At 43.0% G+C, this 18,718-nt stretch overlaps 1 protein-coding gene and 1 non-coding gene across 2 annotated transcripts in view; both read right to left on the bottom strand.

Moving 5' to 3' along the window:
- LOC126235482 (nuclear receptor subfamily 2 group E member 1) overlaps positions 1 to 18,718 on the bottom strand; it is an 85,272-nt gene that overhangs the window by 58,521 nt on the left and 8,033 nt on the right. The gene's annotated exons all lie outside the window — the stretch shown is intronic.
- Trnah-gug (transfer RNA histidin (anticodon GUG)) lies at positions 1,544 to 1,615 on the bottom strand. Its single transcript has one exon. It is a non-coding gene; the product is annotated as a tRNA-His (tRNA).

The raw sequence follows: 18,718 nt of genomic DNA on the forward strand, positions 1-18,718 counted from the left end.
TCTGCAACAATCCGACGCTTTGGATTCGCTGACATCGATCACCCTGCATGCAGTCCCGACTTGGCCTCATCCCATTTTCATCTCTTCTCAAAACTTAAAACCACCTTCGAGGATTTCACTTTGCTAGGGATGGAGCGTTGCAAGCAGATGTGAGGTTGTGCCCCGTCAACAAAGTCAAACATTCTACAGTGATGGTATCGACCAACTGGTATCTCGTTGGAAGACATTCATCGCCAGCATGATGACTAAATTGAGAAATAAATGTATACAGATGAAGAATGAAGAAAAATTTGGAAATTTGTGGTAAGGACTACGGGACCAAATTGCTGAGGCCATCGGTCGCTAGGATTACGCACTACTTAACCTATCTTACACTAAGGACAACACACATTTAAACTAAATTATGCTAAGAACACACAAACACACACACACACACACACACCCGTGCCCGAGGGAGTACTCGAACCTCCCACGGGGGGAGCCGCGCGAACCGTGACCAGACGCCTAGACCGCACGGCTACCCCGCGCGGCTCAACAATGAAGATTTATGATGCTAACAACGTTTGTTTTATTTAAAAAGCTGTAAGAGTTTTCACATAAAAAAAATCCGAAGCATTATTTTTCACTACGCCTTCGTAGATTGGTTTGCAGTCGAAAGATATCACAACTACCTAAGTCGTTATTCGATTAAAATGCAATTGGATGAAGTATACTTCGCCCGCATCTTTACAGTTCCAAAGACGGACAACCACCATTCCGTTTCTACTCTTTTGTCACTGCTATCCAACACGCATCTTCCTCATACCCGAAGACAAACAACTCTGCTAAGAGACTGGTAGAAATGTCGCAGTAAGCTTAGGCTGGCGTTGCATCAGGACTGCAGTCGCCAGATAAAACCAGATTTAAATCCAGGTACCCTTCATGGAAAACTGGTGACAAACTCATCAAATGATGTTATCGGGACTGATTAGACCTGGGATGAAGAACGGACGTCTGCAAATCCCGATTACCTAAATTTAATTCAAGCAGACATCGGCCAGGCTTTAATTTACCAAGAAACGAATGGGTACCATAAACAGAACTAGGACAAATCGTGGAAGACGTAGATCATGGCCTCATCAGTGGCGAAAAACTGAAAACTTGTTCTGGTACTGTGATAAATGTGCCACAGACCATCCAGAACGTGGCCACGGAGTGTCCAGGGAGGAGATTGGGGAAGTTTGCGAGATGTAGAAAGAGCCACCCGTGCCGTAGCGAATTGGCTGAAAACATTGGGCCTTGCATTTTAACTTACCGATATGTTAGCTACAATGTATTCTGTAAATACTGTGTACACATTTTTGTAAAATATTCATATTTACAATACACTCTTTTGTACAGTTGGCGCCAGTACGATAGAAAAATTTTGCATATACCTCTAAATACATTGGTGACCTCTTCTGTACAAATTTTGTTCTATATCCTACTACGCTCTGCACATGAAAACAATGCAGAATCGGCGGTAAGCATTGCTTTCTGCCGCATGACATAAAAAATTTCCGCTTGCCGTGACCAGGATTCGAACCTGGGTTCTTGCGGCCACAACGCAATGTCCTAACCACTATACTATCACGGCTGGTGTCAGAAATCGCGGCAGAAAGCCAAGAAGTGTTCTGCCCGGTAAGAGCTGCTGACTCACGACGCGCTATCGCTGCTGTAATCGCCGCGGCACGGCCTTTCGCCGTGGCAACGCCGGGAGTCCGGTGTCGCGTGGAGTAGCCGGCGGCGGCATAACAACAGCACGCGGTGCGCTTTCAGGAAATCCCCGTCCCCGCCGCATCACAAAGGATAATGGGTTCGAAGGGGAAACATCTATACCCAGACTGTGGCAGTATAAAGGGAAGGGTGGGAGGCGGACAGCATTTCAGAGAAGGCAGGCCGTGGAATACGGTTTGTGTCTTTGATGCCAATGTTCGTCCCGTCTTCAGTTCACGGAAATGCTGTGTTGTTGCGGTGTCAATTTCTCGTCGCCAATAAATTGACCAATGTGAACAAGATGACGGAAGGACTCGGTATCTGCCGCACAGGAAACACTCCGCAGCGTTCGTACTGTGGCATAAAAAAAAAAAAAAAAAAAAAAAGGATAAGCGCAATCGGTTTTGGTTTATAGCTACAATTTGTCATACTAGCCCAGCTATATTGCTTCCTAAGGGCATCGTCACTTGTAACACGAAACTGGCACACAGATTTTTCCGAAAAAAAAAACAGAAAAATTAAATGGCGCAATTTCTGTTTTATTCACACTAGAAAAGGAAACATTGCCCGTTGCAGACTGTGAAAGCTATCGTTTATTTGTTGCACTATTGGCCAGTTTCCACTGTGAAGTCATTTTCCAGCACAACTGGCCAATAATACAACAAATAAATCAATTTTACAGCCTACAACGAACAACTATTTTTTTTTTTTTCGAATTACATCGAAGCTGTGGGACCGCACGTTATATAAACTGCTTACAACACAGCCTTGCTAAGAAATTCTATTGAGCAAGTAATATCTCAAATTTATTGCGTCTAAGGAATTTCTCTACGCATCTGCGGGCTTTCGTTACTTCGCGAGTCTCTTTGCTCATGAAATAACACTGCCTTTTTGTGATGCCTAGCCGGCCGCTGTGGCCGAGCGGTTCTAGGCGGTTCAGCCCGGAACCACGCTGCTGCTACGGTTGCAGGTTCGAATCCTGCCTCGGGCATGGATGTGTGTGATGTCCTTAGGTTAGTTAGGTTTAAGTTCTAAGTTCTAGGAGACTGATGACCTCAGAAGTTAAGTCCCATAGTGCTCAGAACCATCTGAATCATTTTTTGTCATTAAGCTATTACAGGGATCACACCAAGTACAAACACCAGGAAATCGGGTATTTTTCTCTGGCTTCAAAATAAAAATATTTCTTTCAGTATAAACTAGACTCGTGCCGAAGTCCTGTAGCTCGATAGTTTTTTACAACAGTTTTTTCTACCAGTATGTTTTTTTCCGCAGAATAATCACAACGACAGTCAAACACGCCCCAGTCTAGGGTACTGATGACCTCAGATCTTAACTCCCATAGTGCTTAGAGCCATATGAACCACTTGTGATGCCTATGTGAACATTCACCTGGCCTAAGTAGAACCAGTCTGCTAAGGGAATCACTGACCTAACGAGTGCACCTCTGTGGTGGACAAGCTGCTCTATCACGATGTGTTTCTCAAGTGTTTTCGAGCTTGCTGAGTACCATACTAGGGCGCCATTCTTTGAATGCAGAACGTCCGCACTGGAGCTACTTTCACCCGTTGTAAAAACAGCTCAAAAAGTATCCGGAGCAAAAATGGCTCAAATGGCTCTGAGCACTATGGGACTTAACATCTATGGTCATCAGTCCCCTAGAACTTAGAACTACTTAAACCTAACTAACCTAAGGACATCACACAACACCCAGTCATCACGAGGCATAGAAAATCCCTGACCCCGCCGGGAATCGAACCCGGGCGTAGGAAGCAAGAACGGTACCGCACGACCACGAGCTGCGGACTATCCGGAGCACTTTTTCAGACATTTCTATAAGTCGCAACATTACCGAGCGAGAAATAGTTCAACTTATAAAGATTCGGGCCAGTACTAGTAATGAAATTTCTGCGGTAGAGAAGTAGGCAGAGATAACACTTCGTCAGGTTTTCTGCACGTCTCCCCTGTATACTAGAGCTCGCATGCAGATTTTCGCCTTGATATTTTGCCGATTATAAATGATAATTCGTGAAAGAAAATTTCTGAAACTTATCCAGTAGTGATCTGTATGACATTGGTACCAGCTATTTGCGTAATTACGTTGAAACAGGTGCCTGTTGAAAATTGCCGCTTGTAGCTACCTGTCTTGAAATTATTTCCTAAGCCCACAACTTATCATTAGTGGCTGCGTATGGCGATTTTCTTGATACGATACTGAAAAAATGGAGTGACTGTAAGAAGTAGACTATTTACAAAACACGCGTGTTACGCACCCTGTTGCTCAAGAAGGTGGATACCGCATGAAAATATCAGCGGACAAAATGGTTCTGAGCACTATGGGACTCAACTGCTGAGGTCATAAGTCCCCTAGAACTTAGAACTACTTAAACCTAACTAACCTAAGGACAACACAAACATCCATGCCCGAAGCAGGATTCGAACCTGCGACCGTAGCGGTCGCGCGGTTCTAGACTGTAGCGCCAGAACCGCTCGGCCACCAGCGGCCGGCTATCAGCGGACATTGAACGTTTACAAAGAAGGGTCGCACGAAGAGTCACAGCTTCGTTTGATCCACGGTCAACGGCAGAGCATCACGAAAACGCTGAAAAACGTCAACTGGCAGACGTCTGAAGACAGACGCTAACCATCTCGCGCTCCATAATCAAATGTACCGGGAGAAACCCTAGCACGTTGTACAATGGGAAGAACCTTCTGCCATAAAAGTTACTGTAGTTTGCAGTGTATGGATGTAGATGTAGGTGTAAGGCGTTCAAGAAATCGCGCAAACGAGGAGCAGCCCTTTAAAAAATAGCGCCGATGTAGCGACCTTAAAGCAGGCAACCGCAGCTAAAGTTTCAGGACGCACGGCGCTGCTCCAAACACAAAGCAACTTCATATCCTCGCCTGACGAGGATCGTAGCGAGCAGTAACTCTGCAGGCTAAATGCTCCGGGTAAGACCCAGTAGGTCATGGCGGTTACGTACTAGCAGGGATACTGCAGCACAAACGAGCCCTAAGTTATCGAAACCCAGTACCACTTTATTCTACGGCTGTTAAACAAGTTGTAGAGTGCCAGTCGGGGGGTTGTGTGGGGTGGGAGTGGCTATCGCCGCGGAAGCGCCAGACGGGCGCGGGTCACGGACCAGCGGATGGATACACGGGGAGTCTGCGAACATCGCACCAGCCACGGCCATATGGCGCGCTCCGGTCCACCCGCATATGCCACCGCGGGCCCAGAATTCCCACGCACAGCATATGGTACAGCTATAGGGCCTTACAGGTGCGGCGGAAGCTCACACCGGCGGATTATTCGCGGTGCCTTACCGTCTGGCGTTCTCCGAGCATCCGGCCCTCTGGCGAAGGGCTCGCTACGGCGCATTCTTTATAAGCTATCACGCGCGACGAGCTACAATTAGCGCGACTCTAACCGGTTGAACGATCATTCATGAATGCGGCACCAAAGGTACACGTATTTTATTCGAATATTTTTTGAAAAAGATTTTTATTGCAGTCTACCGCCACATTCGTCTTCACAATGATTACCAATATTGAACGTCCTCAGATCTGTAAAAAAAAAAACACGAGAGACAGAGAGATGCGAAATTTGATCTAACATTGTTAATATGAAACACAAATATAAATCCAGGTTGATTCACCTGCCCCCAGCTATGGGTTTTACGCAACACACGACGCCTTCGCATACCTCACACATGATTTTCATATCCTCTCACTCACTACGCGTAAATTATTAGTCCTACAAAAGAAAATGAATAGGATCTTTTTGTAGGAAATTGAATGCAATTTAATTTAGTACTGGGATACGTTTCCGCTAGAGGCCGTAATTTTCGAATTATTTAAGAATAACGTACAAAAGTGAGCTTCAAACGCGTTCGTCTTGAATAACTCGAAAACCGTGGCCTCCAGCAAAAACGTATCAGTATACAAAATTTAACTCCTTTAAATTTCCTACCAGAAGGTCATGTTCGTTTTTTCCTGCAGGAATAGTAGTTTTCGCTTAGCGAGCGAGAGAATATGAAAATCTCGCACGTGGTTTTTGAAGGCGTTGCGGGTTCCATAAAACGCAATTGGAGTGGCAGCTGGATCGTCCTGTATAGTACACAATACCCACTGTCGGTGCATAGCAACCCGTCAGTTTTATACGCTGTGCGCAACCTGAACAAATCCTTAATGTACGTAAATTACAATGTCAGTAATTACAAAGGTCCCTAAACACGTACTAATTTATCGGCTGACCGACCAACTTAGACACGTCCCTCCCGACTGCACTGAGTAATTACAGCGCCGCCTTGTCGAGTCACCAAGTTAATGTCCTACGAGATACCGCTTGGTTTTACACAGAAACAAAGATGGGGGTTTGGCTTGACTGTTTTAGAGGTAACAGAAGAAAAATGCCGAAAGAAAGCTTTGAGCAAAGAAGTGGCAATGCAAGGAAAGAAATTTGGTAAATTTCTGTTACTCAAGCGATTAGGAGCTGATAATTTTCCAAATTTTACTAATTACCTAAGAGTTGATGAATCATTTATTTCGGAGCTGCTGAACATCATCAAACTATTCTTAGCGAAAAAAATAAATATATAGTCTTGAGAGAGGTTGTAAGCCTCGAGGAAAGGCTGTTACTTACATTACGATTTCTAGCAACTGAGAGAATTTTAAGTGGACCTCAAATTCAGTGCTATTGTACCCCACAGCAATTAACTAAAATGAATCCTGAAACCAGCAACGTGATTTATAGCTGACTGAGGAAATACATCATAGTAAACCAAATTAAATAAAACAAACGACGTCATTGTAAACGCTATTAATTTATTTATACGAGGGTAATCCGAAAAGTAAGGTCTCCTATTTTTTTATAAGTTCATAGACCTGTTTATTTTTACAATGGTTTACATCAGTTTACAGCTTGAACATTTAGCTATTTTTTAAAACATAATCACCATTTCTGTCGACGCATTTTTGTAGACGCTGTGGCAGTTTTTGTATGCCCATGTCATACCATCTCGCCGCCATGCTGTTCAGAAAGTTGCGAACCTCTTCTTTCGTCTCGTCGTCGGAGCTGCATCGCTGGGACAACAGTTAACGCTGACAGGTACCGTGAGAGTCTGGAAAAACTCAAACGGGCAATTCAAAACCGGAGAAGAGGAATGTTGAGCAAGGGCGTACACATTCTCCATGACAACGCTCGCCCACACATCGCTCGGCAAACCGTTGCTCTCCTGTAACAGTTTCAGTGGAACATAATCACCCACCCACCCTATAGTCCTGACTTGGCGCCCAGTGACTATCACCTGTTCCATAGATTAAAAGAACATTTGGCCGGAAAGCGATTCAGCTCCGACGACGAGGTGAAAGAAGAGGTTCATAACTTTCTGAACAGCATGCCGGCGAGCTAGTATGACATGGGCATACAAAAACTGCCACAGCGTCTACAAAAATGCATCGACATAAATGGTGATTATGTCGAAGAATAGCTAAATGTTCAAGCTGTAAACTGATGTAAACCATTGTAGAAATTAATAGATCTATGTACTTATAAAAAATAGGAGACTTTACTTTTCGGATTACCATCGTATATGTAACATAGAAGAGGACCTGTAAGTTTAAGAAACTAATTTAAAATTCGAAGAAGAAAGGCTAGGCATGGTGGTGTTGCACATCATGTAATAGATACCATAGATACCTAAAAAAATGAAGCATTTAATGACTGTTAGAACCATAAAAAGTCACCCACTTTGCTCTCCATAAGCAAACCTATAACCATAGGCTGGACTTTCTTAAGGCTTATAAGAATGAAGCAAGTGTATTTTATCAGCTGACGTCCATTTAATTTCAGTTTTTCGGTTTTTAGATTTCATTTCCGGTAAGTATCGGAAATAAACTCTAAAAACAGATCTACAGAAGAGCAGAGGATTTTTATTCGGTCTATGTGCCACATGGATCTATTACGGAATCGTAAAACAATTAAAAAAAGTGCTTCATTTCTTGCATCTACTCGTATATTGATGTACCCCTCGCACCACGTGCCAAAAACATACGAAGTCTATATATTTCTCCAGAGTCCGCCCCTGGTAGCTGAGTGTTCAGCGGGACGGAATGTCATACCTAACGGCCCGGGTTCGATTCCTGGCTGGGTCGGACATTTTCTCCGCTCAGGGACTGGGTGTTGTGTTGTCCTAGTCATCATCATTTCATCCCCTTCGACACGCAAGTCACCGAAGTAGCGTCAACTCGAAAAATTTGGACCAGGCGAACGGTTCAAATGGTTCTGAGCACTATGGGACTTAACATCTATGGTCATCAGTCCCCTAGAACTTAAAACTACTTAAACCTAACTAACCTAAGGACAGCACACAACACCCAGTCACCACGAGCCAGAGAAAATCCCTGACCCCGCCGGGAATCGAACCCGGGAACCCGGGGGTAGGAAGCGAGAACGCTACCGCACGACCACGAGCTGCGGACAGGCGAACGGTCTGCCGGCCGGGAGGCCCTAGCCACAACGCATTTCCATTTCTCCAGAAACTCTGTCCTTGAAGTTTCGCCCGTCTCGCACACTGTCATGTGTATTAGAACAGCATTTAATCCTGTGAGCAGTGTGAAAAGACGAACATTTGTCAGGCGGTTGGCATTTGTTTATCCTTAGTTCACCGAGTCACCGAATTAATGTTCTACGAGATCATGCATGGTTTTACACAGATCCAAACATTAGGATTTGCCTTGGCTGTTCTAGAGGTAATAAGTTCTTGGCCTCGTGGCTGGGGTTGGTTGTTGAATTGTCCTAGCCGCCCGACGTACCGACAAGGAACGATCGCCGTTCGGTCGGTCAAAAGGTCTGAACTCGTCCAATTTGTCGGTCGGTCGGTCGGTGCGTTTGTAGAGCCCTTAAAGTGGAGAGGGTAAGTTTCATAGGGCGTGTCGCACTCTACACGTAGTACAGCAAAATGATAAAGTCATTGTGTTGAAACAAAACAGTTACGAAGGCAAACTAAAATTCTGGCCAGTGTCTGCACCTGATATCCAACGGAAGGGATTCCCGCAGTTCGCACCTCGAACAGCCGGCCGCGGTGGTCTAGCGGTTGTGGCGCTGCAGTCCGGAACCGCGGGACTGCTACGGTCGGAGGTTCGAATCCTGCCTCGGGCATGGGTGTGTGTGATGTCCTTAGGTTAGTTAGGTTTAAGTAGTTCTAAGTTCTAGGGGACTTATGACCTAAGATGTTGAGTCCCATAGTGCTCAGAGCCATTTGAACCATTTTTTTTGCACCTCGAACATATTGTCTTCAGTCTTGCACACCGGGTGGTTCTTTTTGCGAGCATTCCAAGAGAGGGTGTTATTTTCCGTTGCTCGCTACGCATAGCGAGCAGTTTGCTTCCACTCCTAGGCTGGTCTCGTCGGCTGGCGCAAACGTTTTAGCGGCCAACCCTTTCAGTGCGTATGTTGCGGTACGTGCCTCTGGAAGTGTCTTTGGAAAGTTCAAACAAACTATGCATCTGTTAATTGTTTTGTTTTTTGAGCAGTTTGTGTGACTGCTTCAAGTGATGTGCGAAAATTACAAGTGCCTCCAGTAGATTAAGGAAACGACTCAGTGGGCCTGTATGCGTTACGTCCAAGTGCTGGGCCTTGCGTTTCGTATGATGTGTGCATGTGCGTGTGTATCGAACGCTGTTTTGATATTTATACCTGTGAGTTCCTTGAGTGAAGTATGGAAACTGCGTCTCGTCTGTCCCACGTAGAACTTATCAGACCTTGCGCATTTTCCTTTATACAAACTTACTCCTGATCTAAATTTCCTTGCAGAGTCGTCGACCTTGCCTCGTAGACGTATTTATTCTCTCTTTGCTCGACGACTGGCAAATTGTATGTATACACTTCTGTTCTGGCTGATACAATTTATACAAAGGCTTTAAAATATGGTTCAAAAATGGCTCTGAGCACTATGGGACTCAACATCTTAGGTCATAAGTCCCCTAGAACTTAGAACTACTTAAACCTAACTAACCTAAGGACATCACACACACCCATGCCCGAGGCAGGATTCGAACCTGCGACCGTAGCAGTCCCGCGGTTAAAATATGGTAATTTAGGTGTTAGGCCCTACTCTTTCGTATATTCACCAACAAGACCCAAATGTAACTTGAACCAACAACGACTTAGTAAATAAATGTCAGATTTGATTGAAACTGCGGAGATGTTAGAAGGTTCGATTTTCTGTTTCTTTTCCAGTGAACTCGTATACAGTTAGATAACCGACTTTTCTGAAAAGCCAACCAAATTTATTAACGCAGTTGTTGTAAGAAAGCTGGTTTTTAAATTCTTACAAAGAAAAGAAAAATTTTTCGGCAAAGTACACTTACGGTGTCTGCGACTCTTCCATTCAATTCCACTGTTGCCAATTCGTTAACTTTGCTCGTAGCCTGTCTGATGATCTACACGTTAGCCAACGAGAATAGCTGAATATGATATCTTTTGGTGGAAGGTACGAAGTTATTACTTTTCTTTACAATATGGAAGCAATTTGCAAAGTTTCTTTTTTGTTCCACTTTCTTCCTTCTAGTTACTACTTCACCAACACCTGTTTATATCAGTTTATTGACATTCACAATCATTTTTTTCCGAATACGTGACGATCGATACCCGAGGTTGTGCCTAGGGTGGGACCTAATACCACAGCTGAAATTATTTTGTGTGAAACAAAATAGCAGCCAACTCCTTTTACGATGCACAGTAAATTACGGAGTAATGTGATGCTATACTAAAATTTATGACTTGACGCTTCACCACCGATCACTCGAACCATTACTAACTGCAGCAGCCAACGGAAAAGACGCCGGTACTGCAAGTGCTTTTTTACCTTAAAAATTGGTTTTGACAGTTTTCTACCGCGTGGTAACATAGGAGAGACGACATCTAAATACAGGAGTATGATATATGCACAGTTTAAAGTAGTGTTAGAACACGCAATCTGAAAATGTAATTTCCCCTCGTTTCAGACAATATACGTAGTTACTTGTACGTCATATAATCGTCCTATTAAATTTTCCTTCAACACTGTACTATTTATTTGGGTTCAGCCCCCAAAAGCATTTATGCGTGCAGCATAATAAAAATCTGTTAACGACCAATGAACATTCCCGACGAAATAAGTTACCGTATTTGTTTAAATGATAAGTTTGTGTTATCTCCCGGCAACAGTAGGCTTCACCGTGAAACTATCTTTCAAACAAATCACTTCAAGAAATTTTTTTTCTGACGCAACGAGTTTGGTGTAGTGGTTATGACACTGAGTTAATATTGGGGACCGGCCGCAGTGGTCGAGCAGTTCTAGGCGCTACAGTCCGGAACCGCGCGACCGTTAAGGTCACAGGTTCGAATCCTTCCTCGGGCATGGATGTGTGTGATGTCCTTAGGTTAGTTAGGTTTAAGTAGTTCTAAGTTCTAGGGGACTGATGACCTTAGAAGTTACGTCCCATAGTGCTCAGAGCCATTTGAATTTTAAAATTGGGGAGGAATGGACTTTACGTCTGCTCCGAGTGCGATTTAGGTTTCCAGTGGTTTCCGTGAATGTGAATAAATATTTTCATCAGGTGTCAAGATACACTGGTCGACTCCTTGCGGTAAACCTGTCCAGGCTGAACTAATGCTGCGTCTCAAATGAGCACAATTTTGACGGGGCCTATATAGGATAGCTTTGTATTCGAGGTTTTCCTTCCTCTAGGGGTGTCCCTAATTATTACCTACTTATCCTGGTGTAAGAATCATTGCGACATTATTTGTTATGATAATATGCCGAGAATATTTCTCCCAGATTTTTATCTGTGTTCCCCATTAATACGACTATTATTTTCTACAAACGCCTTGTTAGATTTAACGACAGTAACCACCAACATTGTCTGCTCAGAGCAGCTCAGTGGCTGGTCTGTCACTAGACACGATTGATTCTAGACAGTTTGATCTCACTACAGTTTCGGCGTTACAAGAGTCCGTTACCTGTGAAGCTGAGCGTTTTATTCTATCTATCACAAACGGAGATGGAAGTTAGGATCTCTCCCTCTGTTTCATTTGACTGACTTCAGTAAGCTAAGGCCGTCCATGCGTCTAAGATGGCTGAACATCTGGCTTTAAAACGAAAGAAATGGTAACGTCTCGACAACCCCAACATCAGTGTGGTGCTGTATTGGTAGTCTCCTTTGTAACTTCCGAAAGAATGCAGCAAAAATACAAGTGTACGAAGTAACGTAAACTGTGCTGAGTTTGGTAACATTTCAAATATGCCAGCTTAACCTACATGAAAAATTCTTTGAGACTGTGATAATCTAAGGATTTTGCTGCACAGCTAAAGGAAAGGAAATTTGCTGCCCATTTCCGAGAGCCTTAATACCTATTTTTTCGTAATTTTAGCCCAAAAAAGCTGCTGACTTTTTTTCCTGTACCTTTGATTCGTACCACGTAGAGAGAACGAGACGCTTTAACCTTAAATGCGTTCAGACCATCGTCTTGCGAGATCTGTACATACTATGGAAATTCAAAAGCTTAGTCACTGGACCAGTAGAGAAACTAGAGGAGGAAAACTGTAATTTAACAGCATAGAGAAATTACTAAAGTTGCACCAGCTCTGTCGGCTAAGACAGCGGAAAATGAGTCAGTCGCGGTTTTGTTCGCGGTGACGTCAGCCAGGAGCTGAAGTAATTTAGGAAAACTATGGGACGCCTGTGGGGAATTGAACCCCGGCCACTCCCAAGATGAGACTAGCCCTTAAATTCCGTACCATATTGCCCAGCAGACAGAAACTGAACTCTAATTAAATATTATGCTGTATCGTTCGCCAGCGAAACTTTTCGTTTCCGCCCACACCACCTCAATGCAGCTCACTTACTCTACGTATTTCATTATCAGAGATTCGTCTTTTTATTGGTTTTATGTAGGTGTATATGTTCGGCCAGTTGAAGAAAGAGTGGTGTACAGACAGAGAGGAGTGCCATGTTACAGCTTTTGGGGACGGAATTTTTTCCTTGAGGGACGTCCGCAGTCGATTAAAATTTTTTCAATATCTTGTTGTCAGCTTAAATGGTAAAATTGGTTTTTAAAACACACAACTGAAATTTCCGCTATCATCTTCAAATGGAACACTGAGAAGATTACTTGCTTTAGCACACAGAAGAACTTTAAAATACTAGCCATGTGATAATGACATATACGCCCGCATGTCTAATATTTTTAAGTTTTCACATGTGCTACAGCACAAAAATGGATGGAGATCGAAATAGCAACTGCGGATATTAAAAATAAATAATTTTCATGCTAAGGTTGACAATATCTTTTTAAAAGTTTTACAAAATAAACCACGACAAAGAGGTGTCACAAGTCACTTTTATTGATGTGGACATCACAATTTTTTCAAGAGTTCGAACATCAACTCTCCATGTTATGCACGAAACCAATATAAAAATAAATTTCTGAGATATACATAGATAAAATTCATGGATTTATGTGCCAGCGAACACATAATTTTGATAGGCGAAGAACCACGACTTCTTTGATTAAAGATTAGTAAGTTCCGTTAGCCGTAATGGCCGCGGTCAGGCCTAAGGCAAAATGATAGGATTGAAAGTTAATATTTGGAAGCTGACATGCCTGTCAAGCAAAGATACTAATATACCTTAATGAGTAATTTATCTAACAATGTTATACTGAACATTGGGAAATGTGGAACGCTCAGTGAACCTGATAATACCAGCGGAGTAGGAGTGAAGAATAACTCCTTGTTCTTCTTACCGACGCCATAATTCGAATGAAACGTTCCCATGCCCTAGGCGAACTTCACAAACATGGAACACACCCACGTCATCTTCAAGAGCTCTAAAAAGTATTTATCAAGACAACGTTCTCTCTTTTGTATATTATGTAGCTATGTAGAGTAATAAGCAGAATTTCTTTATTGGCGGCAAGAAGTTAATTTTTATCTACGTATGGATTCAATTTCACTGTTCTGGTTAGCTGGTCTGAAAACATAGAAGCTGTTAGCACAATTTCTTATCCATGGTTACTGAATTCATTAACGATCAGTGTAGTCTACTTGTACAGATATTAGATAAAATTTAGCTCTGAGTGCATCATGCGGAAAAGTAGCAGCTGATGTCAGAGAACCAGTACCTCAAGTTTACAACGCAAAGGTTTATGGAGAACATAAATCAGTATTAATGAAATACAGGTGAATGCATAATGCAGAACATTTAAAAAGAACTGTTACTTGTGTAAGGTGATGCAGAAACTGAAAACTGCAAGTGCGTATTGCTATTTCGTTTGTTTATAAATAACTTATGAGGTACCAGCCACAATTTTCTTTTATTCCCATTTTACAGGACGCGTTTCGTGAAATGATTCCCATTTTCAAGTGTGCATTTCTCGAAACGAGTTGTGTAAAATATGAATAAAAGAAAATCGTAACTGGTTGCAAAAAATTGTATGTAAACAAATCCACCTATCTTCACAGCTGCAGGTTTTCAAACAGACCATTTATGATGGAGAAAATAATCGAATTATTATTATTATTATCATCATCTGCTACTATTTTCTTAAAGGGATATTACGCAATTTTGCACGCTAACCTTGCCAATTAGCTGCATAAACTCATGAGAGAATAAAATACTCGTTCAAGACACACGTTTACAGCCCGAGTGTGTGTTTTATTTTAATTAACAATTACGGGATTAGTCCCAGAGACAGACTCATCTCTGAATTCCTGTGTCGATTCTGACAACGTGTTTTGACTGCAGGACTAGTCTCATACACAACTTAATCCCGACTGAATTCTCCTTTGGTCTCTTTGAGAACGTGTGTGGTAACTGATGATCATCAATAAGGTAAAAATTTGAAGATAAACAACGAATAGAAAAGTAATTTTATCAGTCTCAATTCGATATCTGCTCCGCAACTAGTCGCTGGAAGTTGTGCCTGTTTTTCGAACCAAAAGGCGTCAAATTGAATCTTGCAAAAATGTTGTGAAATCTTTGTATCAGGCCCATTACAAAAGCTATTTCGAACGCTATGAATAGCAATGGGTGACAACATAAGGTTTTTCTGAAGATTGTAGAAACTTTTATGAGTGTTTAATTGCCCAACAGTGTCACAATCAGAAATTATCATACCCCCAATGTGAGAATAATTGGAAAATAAATCTGAATCGTGGTTTCAGAGTGTTTAGAAGATACACGCGAAGTGTACATCTGCATGAGTCTCCAAAAACCGTGTTTTTAGACGTCGGCTATTGATCCAAAGCACAGCTACAATGAGTCATGTTTGAGGCACAACAGTCGTTTCTGGATCCCGTATAGCTTTGATTGTTTGACGTTGGAGAAATTAAGCAGGTTATTGAGGCCGTGGAATGCGAGGTGAGCGAAAAGGATGTAGCGAAAAGTTTCAGGGTTCTGTCAACAGTGATCAACGTAGTAGAAAATCCTGAAGCGTAAAGAGAAGGTTGCTGAAAATGTCGGGTATTCAGGGAACAAGCGTACCTGGGAGGTGAGGTTCGGTGTCTTGCAGAATGCTTACTGAAATGTCAAATGTCAAAAATAAACACTTCTGAGCAAAGTAACCGGACACCGACACGTAATGCGGAGTTGACCACGATAAGCGGACCCGCCAGTATAAAAGGAGGCGGTGAGTATATGCGTTGTCAGCACAGAGGCAGTAACTGCGGAATGGGTCGTTAGGGAGCGCTCAGTGATTTCGTACGTGAGCTAACCATTGGATGTTACCCGAATAAAAAATGTCAGCAACATTTCAACACTTCTAAAGCTGCCCAAGTCGACCGTTAGTGATGTGATTGTGAACTGTAAACGCGAACAGCCGCCTCAGCCAAAAGAAGACCAGGTAGACCTTAGGTGCTGATGACCAGGGACCATCGAGCAGGCCGGCCGGTGTGGCCCAACGGTACTAGGCGCTTGAGTCTGGAGCCGCGCGACTGCTCCGGTCGCAGGTTCGAATCCTGCCTCGGGCATGGATGTGTGTGATGTCCTTAGGTTAGTTAGGTTTAAGTAGTTCTAGGGGTCTGATGACCTCAGATGTTAAGTCCCATAGTGCTCAGAGTCATTTGAACCATTTGAACCGTTGAGCACCGCGGAGGGTGAATGTACAAAAATAAAAAATAAAGAAAAACATGAAATCAGCGGAAGGAATCACTCTCTATTGAGTTTCAAAGTAATACCAGCACGCTAGGTAGCACAAATATTGTGCGTAGGGAGTTACAAAGAATGGGTACAATGACTGAGCAGCTCCTCATAAGCTGCACATTTCCGTAGTCAATAATAAGCGACACTCGACGTACTGTAAATAGCGACGCCACCGCACAGATGATGACTGGAAACTACGGTTTTGAACTGATCAGTCACGCTGAACCTTATGGATGTCCGTGTCGTCCCCTTATTGTGCCTGATAAACAGGTAACTGATGAAGGATATGAACACATTTTACAGTTAAAATTTTTAATATGGCTGCGTTTCAGCAACGGTGCACTTGGAAACCTGATAGGATTGGAACTAATAGCCATCCTGTTGCAGAATTAAAGATTTATTAGCCCTTTACTGTAGTTTCGACAAATATAAATTCGTCTTCTTCAGAAAGAAAATGGACTAGTAAAATCACATACTAACAAAAACGGATGTTGAAGCCATAAGGCCTAGTAAAACGTACATATTTCTGGGTGGCACACACATTGTACTAGACAAAAAGCATTACAGTTTCAACATCCGTTTACGTCAGTTTCTGATTTTACGAGTTCATTTTCCTTCCGAAAAAGGGCTAATAAACCTTTAATTTGGCAGTTATTACCAATCCTATCAAGTTTCACCTTTAACAGGATTGTGTACGCCGCGCGGGATTAGCCGAGCGGTCTCAGGCGCTGCAGTCATGGACTGAGCGGCTGGTCCCGGCGAAGGTTCGAGTCCTCCCTCGGGCATGGGTGTGTGGGTTTGTCCTTAGGATAATTTAGGTTAAGTAGTGTGTAAGCTTAGGGATTGATGACCTTAGCAGTTAAGTCCCATAAGACTTCACACACATTTGAACATTTTTTGGATTGTGTACTGCGTATCGTGACTTACGTTGGGAGACGATGGCTGTTTTTATCGGCACCTTATCATAAAGCAGTGTATGTGAGTCAACGGTTTGTGGGCAATAACATTCCTGAAATGGACTGGCCTGCCCAGACTCCCGGTGTGAGCCACGTGGAACACCTTTGGGATGAGTCAGAACGCAGACTTCGCTTCAGATCCCAACTCCCCAACACCATTGTCTATGGTTTCCGATCTTAAAGAATTGACTGCCATTCCTCCACGGACACAGACACCTCATTGAATACCCCCAGGACAGTTCAAGACGTCATAAAGGCGAAGTGTGGCCACACCCATATTAATGTCCACTAATAAGTGTCCAGATACTACTGATAAAATAGTGTACGTGTCCCTGTTGGTCTTGGCATAGAAAATAAGGCTAATTTAATAAAAAAAATATAACTCCGTTTTTGGGAAGAAAAAATGCGTATGTTGACAGATTTTTTCGTTGTTTTTATGGTCTTCAGTCCAGAGACTGGTTTGATGCAGCTCTCCATGCTACTCTATCCCGTGCAAGGTCCTTCATTTCCCAGTACCTATTGCAACATACATCCTTCTGAATCTGTTTACTGTATTCATCTCTTGGCCTCCCTCTACGATTTTTACCCTCCATGCTGCCCTCCAATACTAAATTGGTGATCCCTTGATGCCTCAGAATATGCCCTACCAACCGATCCCTTCTTCTCTCCAATTCTGTTCAATACCTCCTCATTATTTATGTGATCTACCCATCTAATTTTCAGCATTCTTCTGTAGCACCACATTTCGAAAGCTTCTATTCTCTTCTTGTCTAAACTATTTATCGTCCATGTTTCACTTCCATACATGGCTACACTCCATACAAATACTTTCAGAAACGACTTCCTAACACTTAGACCGAGCGAGGTGGCGCAGTGGTTAGACACTGGACTCGCATTCGGGTGGACGACGGTTCAATCCCGCGTCCCGCCATCCTGATTTAGGTTTTCCGTGATTTCCCTAAATCGCTCCAGGCAAATGCCGGGATGGTTCCTTTCAAAGGGCACGGCCGACTTCCTTCCCCGTCCTTCCCTAATCCGATGAGACCGATGACCTCGCTGTCTGGTCTCCTTCCCCGAAACAACCAACCAACCAACACTTAAATCTACACTCGATGTTAACAAATTTCTCTTCTTCAGGAACGCTTTCCTTGCCATTGCCAGTCTACATTTTATATCCTCTTATCTTCGACCATCATAAGTTATTTTGCTCCCCAAATAGCAAAACTCATTTACTACTTTAAGCATTTTTAAGATTTTGTTCAACATGCAAAATGAATAAAAGTGAAATTTTCTTATGCATTCTCGGATGCTTTTATATTTAGTTTGTTAAATAAATAAAAACAAGTAGGCAAAGAATTAAATTTGAGATCTGATTGTTATTTTCTGCCTACTTTTGTAAAGAAATACTTATGTTGTTGAAAGTAGAATACCATTTCTTGACCTAGGGCCTGCTCGTATTTCGACTTTTTCCTGATTCTGTCTTGATCAGTCGATCTTCCGTAGATTCGAAGTCTCAGTTATTCGAACTTTTTGTTACGTCCCTTGAAGTTCGAATTATTGAGAGTATGCATATATATTACATTTTCTATTTTTTAGCTGGATAAGGGTTGGTCCTCTGTCCGATGTTGTAGGCGAATGTGGAAGCACAAAAATTGCAAACGGTTCCCACGGAACCGTTGGTCGGCCATCCGGAAGCGACCACTGCTGTGCGTCGTGAATCTTCCCCGTGGATCGATGCCGGGCTGCGGTTTGCTGTTGGGGCGACGCGCTTGTGCGTGAATCACGCCGACAACATGGAGGGCGCTTGCCGGCTGCGTCATGGCGGACTCCAGAGCGGCGTTGTC

This window comes from Schistocerca nitens, chromosome 2, assembly GCF_023898315.1.
Source record: "Schistocerca nitens isolate TAMUIC-IGC-003100 chromosome 2, iqSchNite1.1, whole genome shotgun sequence".
NCBI lineage: Eukaryota > Metazoa > Arthropoda > Insecta > Orthoptera > Acrididae > Schistocerca > Schistocerca nitens.